Source organism: Cryptomeria japonica, chromosome 9, assembly GCF_030272615.1.
Source record: "Cryptomeria japonica chromosome 9, Sugi_1.0, whole genome shotgun sequence".
Classification (NCBI taxonomy): domain Eukaryota; kingdom Viridiplantae; phylum Streptophyta; class Pinopsida; order Cupressales; family Cupressaceae; genus Cryptomeria; species Cryptomeria japonica.
In genome coordinates this window covers 452,554,583-452,567,159 of record NC_081413.1, presented here as the reverse complement: position 1 = coordinate 452,567,159, position 12,577 = coordinate 452,554,583, and positions in this window count along the sequence as shown.

Sequence of the window (12,577 nt, the reverse complement as noted above, 5' to 3'; positions counted from 1 at the left end):
TCCTTCAATACATCACTCAATCAAAAAACCCTAATTAAGTCCTATTTCGAACTTGGGGGCTTGGTTTCAGGGTCAAAGCATCTCGAAATCACCTGTAACTTCGGGATTCTCTCTAAAATCATCATATCCGACGGCCCTGAAAATTTGGTGAAAAGTTGTCGGGACCGTGGCGCCCGGTGCACATGGTCCCGGACATTTTCCCCAAAATTTTGGGAGCACGATCCAATCATAAAATAAAGCTTAACCCCAAGAAATTGGCGGGATATTCAATCTCTAGGTCGGCCAAAATATGAATTTTTGATCTAGGGTTTCCTACATAAGAGCTCTCCTTCTTCATTTGAAGGGATCAGATTTTTGTTTCCAGGAACATCATATGCAGCGAAAGAGCAGATCTTTGAGGACTTCAACAACATTCAACATCATTCTATCAAGCATCTATCAAATTCATTCATCCACTTAGGGCTTGGAAGACATTGAAGAACAATAGGAGATTACCGACTGAAGATTGGCTTGTACTCCTCCCTTGAGGGTTGGGTATGATTTCGTATTGTTTTCATGTCTTTGCATAGGCTTTGATACATCATTTATTCATGCTTTAGATCACATTGCATCTTGATTTAGAGCATTTACATTATCATTTGCAAGCAATTAGGGTTTACTTTCTAGGTTGCTCTAGTTTGCTTTCTTGCATTTTGGACCTTGCACACACACTAGGTCTGCACACACAATACATTTTACAAAAAAACTTGGCTATTCGTGGAGGTGGAAATCACCGAAGCAGGGTTTGACTAAGGCAAAGCCCTATATAGCTGCCCCTCCCCCTTTTCAGATATTATTGCAGGTTTCGAGATTCGGACGATGCCGCGGGATACAGATCCGGAGAGAGAAGGTTGGAACAGCACTCTGTGTGAAATTGCAGAGCAGGAGACTGGGATAGGGGCACTGGGCACCCTGGTCCTGCCAGGACAGGGGCGCTGGGCGCCCTGGTCCCTGGGACAGAGGCGCTGGGCGCCCTGGTCCTCCGGACAGACAGTTTCCAGATAGTGTTTCAGAGTGCAGAACAGTGGTTTCCGGTGCAGTTTTCAGGATAGTGGCGCCCGCGCTCCCGTCCCGAACATTTTCAGTCTGATTTTGACTCTGGGTACATATCTGCATTCTTATTTCCTCCTTGTACTTACAGTTGTTCATTGTTTAATCTCAATTCTGCAATCTTGTTATTGGTTCATACTTGCATTTTGGGATTAGGGTTTGAACTTGCATTACTTGATCTTACAATTTCAACAAGGGAATAGAAATCCTAATAGATATCCCGTGGCTCTCTCTTTCACCAAAAGAAGTAGCCAATTGTGCGATATCTCTAGGCTCTTTCATATTCCGTAATGTGTGTCAAAAGGTAGGATTAGGGCATGATTGACCTAGTCTCACTTTTTTTCCCCTACACAAATGCAAATTTGAAAATGAATGATATATAGATCTGAAAACTTACATAGAGATATGAAAATAGAATGAAACCATACCAAACCCTAAGGGAGAGGTACAAGCCAATCAATAGTCGGTGATCTCCTTATTATTCTTCAATATCTCTTAATCTTCCATGGATGATGAAAAATGTTGATGAAGACTTGGTGAATTATGAATTTTATGAATTTTGACTCCACATAAAACCTGCACTTTCACTTCATAAGAGGTCTCCTTCAATTGCTAGAGAATGGATGCTTCAAATGAGGAAAGAAAAGGTTATATATATGAAACCCTAACTTTAATTTTGATCATGGGCCAACCTGGAATTGATTAAATTTCACACTAAGTGGGATTTAAACATTATAACACTGCCAAATTAAGATCCCAAAATTTGGGGAGAAAAATTTGAGACTAGGATGAATCCTCGTTCTAGTCCGACTAACTTTTTTTCAAATTTCTAGGGATGCAAGGTATCATGACTAAAAAGTCAAATCCATATCACTACATCAATCCAAGGTGTTTATATATGCGAAATTGATCCTTAAAGGTTGAAATATGACTTTATCAGGATTAATTTAAAGAGAATAAACTTAAAGGGGCACACTTAGGGTTAAGGGCCCAATTTTATAATGTGGTGGGATGATAAGAGAGGGTTTTAGATTTAATTAAATTTATAATTAAATTCTTAAAGGTATTTTAAAATGCAAAATGGAACACACTAAGGCAGGTGTTAACCTAAGCATGAAATTGGACAACCCTCATTAAGGGTGTACAATTTATGATGCTACATTTAGCCCCCACTTGAGTGGTCATGTGACACTACATGCATATGCAAGATATTAAACATTCATGGGAAAAATAATATGTCCATAATATGTCGAATGAAGCCTCTAGTGGTATCTATGGTACAACCTTAGGAACTGCAACCTACAAAACCATATTGTCAGTTAAAATCACAAAATCACCTAAATTCTTACTAAGGGTGATGAAATTCAAGGGTAGCTATATGCCCCTCTATTTCTGCTTGCTAATTAGTGAGTTGAAATAGGGTATAATATTTATGACATCAAATTATGAAAATAGGTGATGAAAAATGTTCATAATGAAGCTTGATTGGAGACCAAAGCCAATCGAGGAACATTTGGTAAGGAATAGAACTAGAACATGATTGCAACACAACCAATGGTGTGAGAATAAGAGTTCTCTAGCTCAAGATATGAAAGATTAAGTAGATTATGTAGAATTACACCTTAGGAGAGAGAATACCTTAAATAGTGACAATGATACTATTCATTTGTCTTATTCACTTTTGCTAGAGAGGAGCGCATGGATCACAAAATGTCTCTCCAATGACCAAAAATTCTCATGCATTTGGAGATCCTAATGTAGTGTGTGGTTGACAACATTCTATTGGATGAGGTAAGCCCGCCCAACTGTAGTTTTTGTTTCACTTTGTTCGACTGATTTGATTAATTAAGAAGCCTTATCCACATGTGGTACCTAGCAGGAGTGCCCTAGTCCACCTTGGGTGCTTTGGTCCTTATTGGGTGTCCTGGTTCTCCTAGGGCACTCTGGTCCCATTAGGGAACTTTAGTCCTACTAGAGAACCCTAATCCTAGAATGTTCCTTTGTCCCTAGAAAGGGTTACCAAAAGCACACATGGAATCAAGTGTTAGGTGAGAAGATGATGATGTGATGTCATTGATTTGATAGATTGACGATTCATGATTTGGATTTCACAGGAGTTTCCATACCTAAGAGAGCATACTTCCAAATGCACCTACCACCATCTATGGAGTAGATCCCTTTTTTTCTTGAGAGGATCAACAACATGCAATTGTTTTGTGGTACATTTGTAATATACCTACTATCAAATATCATGGTTCCATGCTACTGGCTTTGATGGAGAGTTAAGATCTTGACACTTCAACCTTTGTCTTGTGAGTGGGAGAGATGATAGTTTCCTTGGAGGATGTATACTGCTTTCTTAGACTCCCAATGAGGGAATAAATAATAAAATATCAATGAGATCACTCATCGATAACCATGAGGAGAGATCATATTTATTGCATTGGTAGAGTTGCATGTGGGGAGATGAAGTGTTGGATTCTCATCTTATGGTTACTTCATCCTACCGGCATAGTTCCACTAGTGAGGAGAGTCATGATTTCCATAGTGGGGCTAGCCATTTTCCCCAATGGCTGAGACAATCATATCCATGGACTCCTTACATATACCATCTATGCAATGGAGGAGTAGCACTATGTTCACATGGGGATGAAGCATGTTAGCTCATCTCTACCCTGACTTGGGAGACTATGCATTTGGGGAGGGGAATAGTTTGATGACATGCACAAATTTATAGGTTTGTATGTTTGAGCACATCACATGCACCAAGATAGTAGGGTATTCAGTTGATGTGGACATTCATGAGCCTCAGTCATATGGTTACTTAAGAACCACTAGATTGTGGAATAGGGGTGACTTATTATACTAAAGAGTGATGATTAATAGATTGAGACTAGATGACATTGTGTGGAGGTTGTACTGGCAGATGGTCACTTGGCCAGGTCAGCACAAACAACTTCAGCTCATGCAGCAGAATCATCTTCGAGAGGGTCGCTATAGATACATTGTCATGCCATTCTATTTTGATAGAGTGAGGAGGAAGTTTAGTTTAGAGAAGGGCATGCCTATAGGAGTAAAAATCTACATATGACATTCTAGATGTGCCATGAGACTAGGAGTAGTGCCTAGACCTACTATAGATGAGATAGAGTTGATGGGTTAAGAAGATGATGAGATAGATACGTACGTGCCCCCACTTGAGGATGATTCCTATGGTTCAGTGGAGATACATCAAATGTTGGGATATGAACTTTACTGGAGCCATTTTTCCATTAGACTACCCACAAGGGAACCTTAACTGATGGACATGATGAGCTAACTCGTATAGTGTGGAGAGAGGACATGAGGCCTTACAGGAGCCCAATGGAAAGGAGGAATAGGTCCATCAGGATGAGAAGGAGGAGGAAGAGGAGGATATAGAGGAAGAGGAGAAATAGGGTGAGGAGGAAGAGGAGGAGGATGCACCCAGTTATCTAGGAGATGATACCATAACCATAGATCCTCCTACATCAGAGGATAGAGGAGAGGATGCATCAGTAGAGGATGAGACAACCCTAGAGAGACCAAGCTCAAGAATTCGTAGGTCCTCACTGTTAGAGCTACATCTTGAGATACAAAGGCGGTACAAGCATGACGATAGTAGAAGAGTTGTACAATAGACTTCTATATCATAGGATCCTATCATATCCAAATGGAAAGAGGGATACCCTAGTGAGTCTTTATTTGAAGAACTTAATTTTAAAATTTATGATGATATATGTATTTATAATGTTTTCTTTCTATTTACAATCAGCATGCATGAATGGTGTGACCTTATCCATCACACACTCAGTGATATCATCATGACATCATGCATTACACAGTCTTCACAGAGCATACAGAGACCATAATGGAATGTTGGATGACATGATGATGTATTTGATGCAGTGAGGTTAGAGGTAGAGCTCAGTTGAGAGGAGAGGGATGATAAAAATAGGGCACATAACTAAGAGGGGGGATGAATCAGTTGTCACCAAATTTTACAACTTACTTTAATTTCAGATTTGATAATTAACAGTGAAAGCATAAATCAACAAGGCAAAATGAACACATAAAACACCAAGATTTTTTACATGGAAAACTCAGTCAAGGGAAATACCACAATGGGAGTCTACCTACAATATGATGATAGCCTGTTAGAAGTATATGAAATATTACAATGGGGAATGCACATGCATTCAGGCACACTACCTAAAGCTCATTTCTCAAAAACAATAAAGGGCAATAACCCTGGGAAGGCTCACTACCTTACAAAACCAATTCAGATCACTTCCGAAAAATTATGAACTAAGAAATAGCATCCTCAATGCCTAGTTATAGTACCAGTTAAGAACATAGCATCTCTCACACTTATTCTCTTCTTTTGAATGATTAATACATTATTCACACACCTCCCACACCTCTCACAATGATTATTACACTTATTTATACATGGCATCAACCATGGATCAATATCATCAAGGTCGGCTCAACACATATCACCTAATTGCAAAAATATAACCATACATGCTACAATATCACATGCGGGCCAAAATAATGTCAGCTAAGACATAGCATGGACCTAAATCATCACCTTGAATATGGAACACCTCCAAGAATTATGCATCAAACATCTGCAACATGCTATAATCACCATGTCGGCCAAGAACATGAAGAATGCCACCGAACCAAAGAAAATAATCAGTAACACACTCTCTGATCAATGTGGACCACCAACATGAATAGCACATGATCTAGAAACATCCACAAGCATCCTAAATTACCACAACAACATCCACACCAACTCAAATTACTAGAATCACTGTTATCATCATACCTAACTTCAAGAACATTAACTAAACTGACTCTCAATGTAGAAAAATCATTTATGAAGCTTCAAATCACAAACCACTTGAATTGAGGACACACACAAATGTCCCAAACATAATTCCAAATCAGGAGATCAAGATATTACAATCAAAGAAATGCAGATCAAAATAATGAACACTAGCATCACTAAACAATCGAAGAACTGGCCACGACACCGATACTCATAACTCGATTAAATCTTCATGTGGACCTTTGACACTTTCTCTAAATCAACTAGAGATATCAGTCTACAAACCCTTTAATTCACAAACACTAATCATCAATATACATCATAAGCCAACTAACTAAACTTCACTGCAACACTACATCAAACAGAGAAAATATGTTGATATCAATGACAACACATCTGTCAGATATCATTAAGGCAATCACCCAAACATCCAACAATGGAGTGGTTACATCGTGAGCTTATAGATTCTCATATGAATTCAACCATGTTTAGAGGCATAGTGATGGATCGAGATTGGAGGAGCTCATCGAGGAGTCACTCATGATATACCTCTACTCATTGACATACACCCATGGGACCACCACGATAGGGGCTAGAGGGCTTGAGCAGCCACCATCCTTAAAGGTGGTTACATAGAGGCCACATTTTGTATCTAGTGGCTTTGATGTATATGATGCACTCAATTTTTTTTATATATCTATGTATATGATGATCTATGTTGTCTCAAATTTGTCCCTTTGATAGAAAAACAATGTGTTATATTGCTTTGATTAAAGAAACAAATTTTGTGAATGTACATGCATGTCTAATTTAATTCTAATGTGATTCATTGCTCAATACTTCCATCATTAAATTGATACATGTGTGATTTAACTATACATCTAAGTGTTTAATTAAATGTTGCTAAATGGTGATGTAATTTATTTATGTTAAGCTACGTTAAAATATGATCTAATTAATGTCTTAACTAAACACATCATGATGTAGTTTAACACAATACATTAAGAAAATTGCATGATAAGCTAGCATAAAAAAATATAAATTCCTAAGAAATTACACAATGAATTCAAGACAACCAAAACTAAAACATGTTTGTCAAGAATGAAGCAACACTGATTAAATAATGATAATTTAATACCATATGCTTTAATCAAGACATGCTAACATATCACACAATTATGAATGAAAAGAAAGAGAAAAGAAAGAAATTTAAGCATAATTTCTATGAAGATACATAGTGTTTATGGTTTCCTTAAGAGGTGTACCTTCCATATCTGCTATTTTGTAAGCACCTGATCCATAGACTTTAGTGATGATGTAAGGTCCAATCTAGTTTAGAATAAAGCTTCCTTTTTCTTTTGGCAAAAAAGTCATGTTGCACTCATAAAGTACTATATCACCCACATAGAAGGAACTTTGAATGGATTTGTCATTATAGCTTCATTGTAAGGACTTATGATACACTTGAATATGCTCAAGATTGTTTATGCGTTGTTCATCAAGTATTTCAAGTTTTTAAATTCATTGTTCTCTTTAAGAATGATAATCAACTATCCCTTTAAGAGAGATTATTAGTGGAAGAATCTCTAAATCTAAGGGCATAATTGCATCTTCACGATAAACTAGATTGTAAGGAGTAGGCCTAGTATCTATGTGAATACTTGTTCAATAGGCCCAGAGAGCATAAATCAATAGAGTATGCCAATCCTTACCATGCTTATTTATGGTCTTACGAAGAATTTGTTCAATGATCCTATTAGAAGCTTTAGCTTGACCATTTGATTGAGGATAATATGGTGTAGAAAAGTGATGTTTAATGTGTTGGATATTAGAGTTGTTGGAATGTGTTATTGTCATTGATGTCAACATTTTCCTGTGTTCTTGTGCTTCGGTGTTGCAGAGAGTTAGTTTGGTTGTAGATATGCTGATGCGGATTAATGAGTTCTGAGATACTTATCTCTAGTTGATTCAGTATGATTTTCAGTGTTCGAGAAGGTGATTTGATTGAGTTACATGATCTAGTGGATGATTGGTCTTTATGTTGGTTCTATATTACTAATGTAGTGTCATAAAATTGCGACCCTAGAAATTTTAACCACATTTGAGGTCTTGACCTTGGCAACAACATCTTCCTTCCCAATTGAGACATCTCTATGTATTTTTACCTTGAACCTCTCCTTGTTTAAGCCTTGAGATGGCCTCAAGAACCTATCCGGACCCCAAGATAGGGTAGGATAGGGGCTTGGTGCCCTATCCCCTGTGGCACCCTTGTCCCCCCCTCTTAGGGTGGCCCCAAGATAGGTCCCCTAGGTCCTATCTACATTTCAGGAATCCAAACTTCCTTGATGTCAACCTTTCATGAGATGAATTAATTCTCTGAGGCATGTATAAAAGGGAATTAGTCTTCTCATTTGCATAGACATGAAATACATGAAATATACGATAGGAGAAATTCAAGCAAAAGGTCTTCATCAAGCATTCAAGTCTTCAAGCATCCATAAAGTCTTCTTCTTCATGTGTCTTCTTCATTCATCAATTGGAGAAAAATTTACAACATTCATTTGTAAGCATATGTGTGTGTTAGGGTTATGTCATTTACATGCCATTTCATGCAGCACTTGTGATTTCAGTCAAGAAGCAAAGCAATCATCATCAACAAATTGCATATCTACATGGTATACATTTCCATTGTTTACATTCAATCATTTGCAATTACTTTCCTTCAAGGTTGATTCCTCAACCAAGGTTTGACTATGGAAAACCCCATCCACAACCCTTCTTCCCTTCTTTTTTATGTGTAGGTTGTAGGTGTGCAGCTGTATTTTCATATTTGGACTCCATTTACAGAGGTAGAAAAACCCTTTTCGTTTTGTGGATTTTTCAGTATCGTGTGCACTTTCAACATGATCCTGATGAATTTTGTCCAAATTTGTAGGGCAAATCCATATCAGTCTAAATATCTCAGATCCAAAGTTACAGTGTGATCCAGAACCGGTAGCTCCTCATTTCACTCATTTAATCTCTCTCTCCTAAATAGTCAACAAGTCAACTTTCTGATTTACAAAAGGGGGCAAGTCACACTTCAACCCTTGGAATCCACTTGAAATTTGCATCCTTGTTTCACTTGGATTTGTATCTAGTGGATTCAAGCCCCTCTTTTGAATGTAAATTTCCTCCAAGCGAAAATCATCCTAGTGACTTCCTTTCTCTCTCCTAAGTGGGGAGTCAATAGAGTCCAATTTTCCACTTTACATTTTAGTGAACTTGATGTCTTAAACATTAATTCTAAATTCTCATTATTAGATTTGATTAAGTTTAATTTGAATTCCAAAGTTTCATTTCCAAGTTTGATCTATTTTCAAATTTTAGAGGTTAATTGCATCAAAATCCTAATTTTTCATTTTGAGGAAATTAAGCTTGTGCAGTGTAAAATTTTAAGTCCTTGTTTCAGATCTTATTTCTATTTCAAAATTGCAACTCAAATCTGTCTTTTTGTTTTGAAAATTCTGTGGTTAAAAAGCAAAACCCTAATTTTTAAGATCCTTTTATTTTCGACCTTTGACTACCAATTTGACTGATCTAGACATCTCCAAATCAGCTGTTTTTTGGATTCTGCAATAAAATCATAACATCTATCATCCCTAAAAATTTTGAAAAAAGTTGGTTGGGCCATGTGCACTTTCAACACGGTCCCTCGCTTTTTTCTTGAAATTTCAAGAGATGGAATTGATTGTATTTTTCTACTTAAATCCAGAAAATTGGCGTACTTTATTAATTTTAACACCTCCTCAGGTCGAACACAAGTTCAAATTTCATAAAATTTAAATTTTAAATTAATTTTCATACAAAGGTCCTAATTTTAGATCTCCTTTTCCAGCAAATTAAGATTTTAAGTAAGAGACTTTCAATGGCAATTAATAAATTGGATTTCCTTGCTCTTTCACATATGATTTCATTGTTTTTCACATATATTTACTACAATCATGTGTCAGATAAGGGTTTATTTTATTTCATGTTTCTTCTCTTTATTTGTAGCACTTGGTCATATTGTGTTGTTAGGATTTCCAAATTATTCTATTTTCAAATAGATATCAAAGCTTTCATGTATCATTTACGTTGCATTATGGTGGTGATGTTAACAAAATGCATTTACTATGTTAATCACCTTAAATCATTTGTAGATCCTAAACTTGAAGATTCTAATCCTTGTACCTCTCATGAGGTATCTTGTGTGGATGAGATGAGACCTAATGCTCTCTTTCAATAAGTACAAGCAATGGAAAGTAACAAGGACCCATCTTCTTCTACACATACCCTTGAGCAAGGGGGGAAAAATCAAAATGTTAACATTCTTACATCTTTAGATCCTCCTTATTCTCCTAAGACCTATCTTAAACATCAAAGTATATGTAGGGAGGATGATGTCATGCATTTTATTCATGATCTTTCCCCTCGCATAGAAATAACTAAAAATGAGCTTCTAGATGATGAAGATGTTCATCCCCAATCCCCCACAAAGGATAAGCTTGATAAAGGAAAAGAGATTGTCATTTCACATGATACTCCTTCATATACAAATCCTTTTCATCCCCCTTACACATTAGATTTTAAATAAATTCATGATTCTATTCCCCCATCTAGTCGATTGAAATATTCTTATAGTCATAGCTTTCATATAATAACAAAACAAGGTTTTAAGGGACAAAGCATTAGGAAATTTGAGCAAGGAGTTCGTGTCCCTATAAACCCTCCTACACAAACTACTACAAAAGGCATAGGAAATGATGCTCCTCTTTCTATAGATGAATTCCTTAGGCTCCAAAACTTTAAAAATTATCTTCAAAGACAACAAATCAAAAGAGCTTGGGGTAAGTGCACAAAGATGGTGGTCAAAAAGGGGGGTATAAGTGGATACTTTTTTTCTGAAATCAGGTGAACCTGAACTTGGAGGCAAAATTTGAAAGTCATCCACTCAAGATATGAAGATAATCAAACAACAAATATTTTAGTACTCTGAATCAAGTTTCCAAACTACTATTTTTTTTTTTAAATTGGATAAGATTAAGGGGGTCAAAACCTTCACGCACAAAAAACAAACGCTCATTGTTTATGAATAACATAACATAGTGTCTGACGTGCACATCAAAAAATTCATAGTTAGATTTAGTATTTTGACAAATCCTTTGGCAGAAAGATAGCTAAGAGTGAGGACTAGAAGATGTGTATTGTTTTGTAATTTTTTGTTAAGTATTTTTTTAGTGATTTTTCCAATCGAGCACATCCTGAAAATTAGGTACCTGTTTGTGCGCGAAGCATAAGTTGCACTAAAAAAATTGAAAATACAAAATATATTTTTTTAAATTTTAAAGAATCAAGTGCACTACAATAATATTTTTTTTAGAAAAATTTGGATAAGTAGATCAAAAGTTATTAAAAAAATGGTACACGTATGTCTGTGAGAACTATGGAGACACTTGTAAAAGAAAATCAATAATAATATGTTATTGTTGTTCAAATTTTAAAAAAATTATATGGTTAGAAAGCTCAGAAGATGGGTGAAAATATGGTGGCAATTTTAGAAATACCCACTTGATGAAGTTTAAACTTGATGATGACAAAGTTGAGAAACCAAGTTGATAAAATAAAACACGTCAAAAAGGAGGGAAATGGAGGGAAATCAAACTTCCAAACCATTGCTTTGTCATCCAGGCCTATTTTCAAGACTAAACAGTCAACAGCATGTACATGTTACTTATGGTGTAAGAAGCATGTACACTCTATGTTTACTATAAACAACACATACGCGCTTTTTTTTACTATAAATAGAGCATATGTGCTACTTTTGTTTAAGATTTGGGAGTATAATATGATATTGTATATATAATATGTGTATATGTACATATAATATATAATTTATATATAATATATAATATCTATATATATGTATATAATAATATATAATATATTTTATATATTATATAATAATTTAAGTATATATATACACATATATGTGTATTGTCTCCCTCTCTCCCCCTATCAAGCACGTACAAGGTACCTCTCTTTCTCTCCCTCTCACTCTCTCTCTTTCTCTCTCTCTCCCTCCCTCTCCCTCTCTCCCCCTCTCTCTCCCTCACCCTCTCTCTTTCTCCCTCCCTTTCCCTCTCTCCCCTTCTCCCTTCCTCCATACCCCATCATCTCTCTCTCTCTCTCTCTCTCTCTCTCTCTCTCTCTCTCTCTCTCTCTCTCTCTCTCTCTCTCTCTCCCTTCCTCCATACCCTTTCCCTCTCTTCCCTTATCCCTCTCTACTTATCCATTCCTCCATACCCCATCTCTCTCTCTCTCTCTCTCTCTCTCTCTCCTTCTCCCTTCCTCCATACCCCATCCTTCTCTCTCTTCTTATCTCCTTCCCTCCCTCTCTCTCCTCTCTCTCTCTCTCTCTCTCTCTCTCTCTCTCTCTCTCTCTCTCTCTCCCTCCCTCCCTTTTCCTTCACATTTTCTTTCCTACAAATAGCATGTATGGGTTACCGAGGCTATTAGTTCGCTGCCCTACCATAACATTTTTAAGGCATAGGAGCGCATATGCCCTAATTATGAGTTCTAGGCACACAAAGGGTGAAAAAAAATACCACT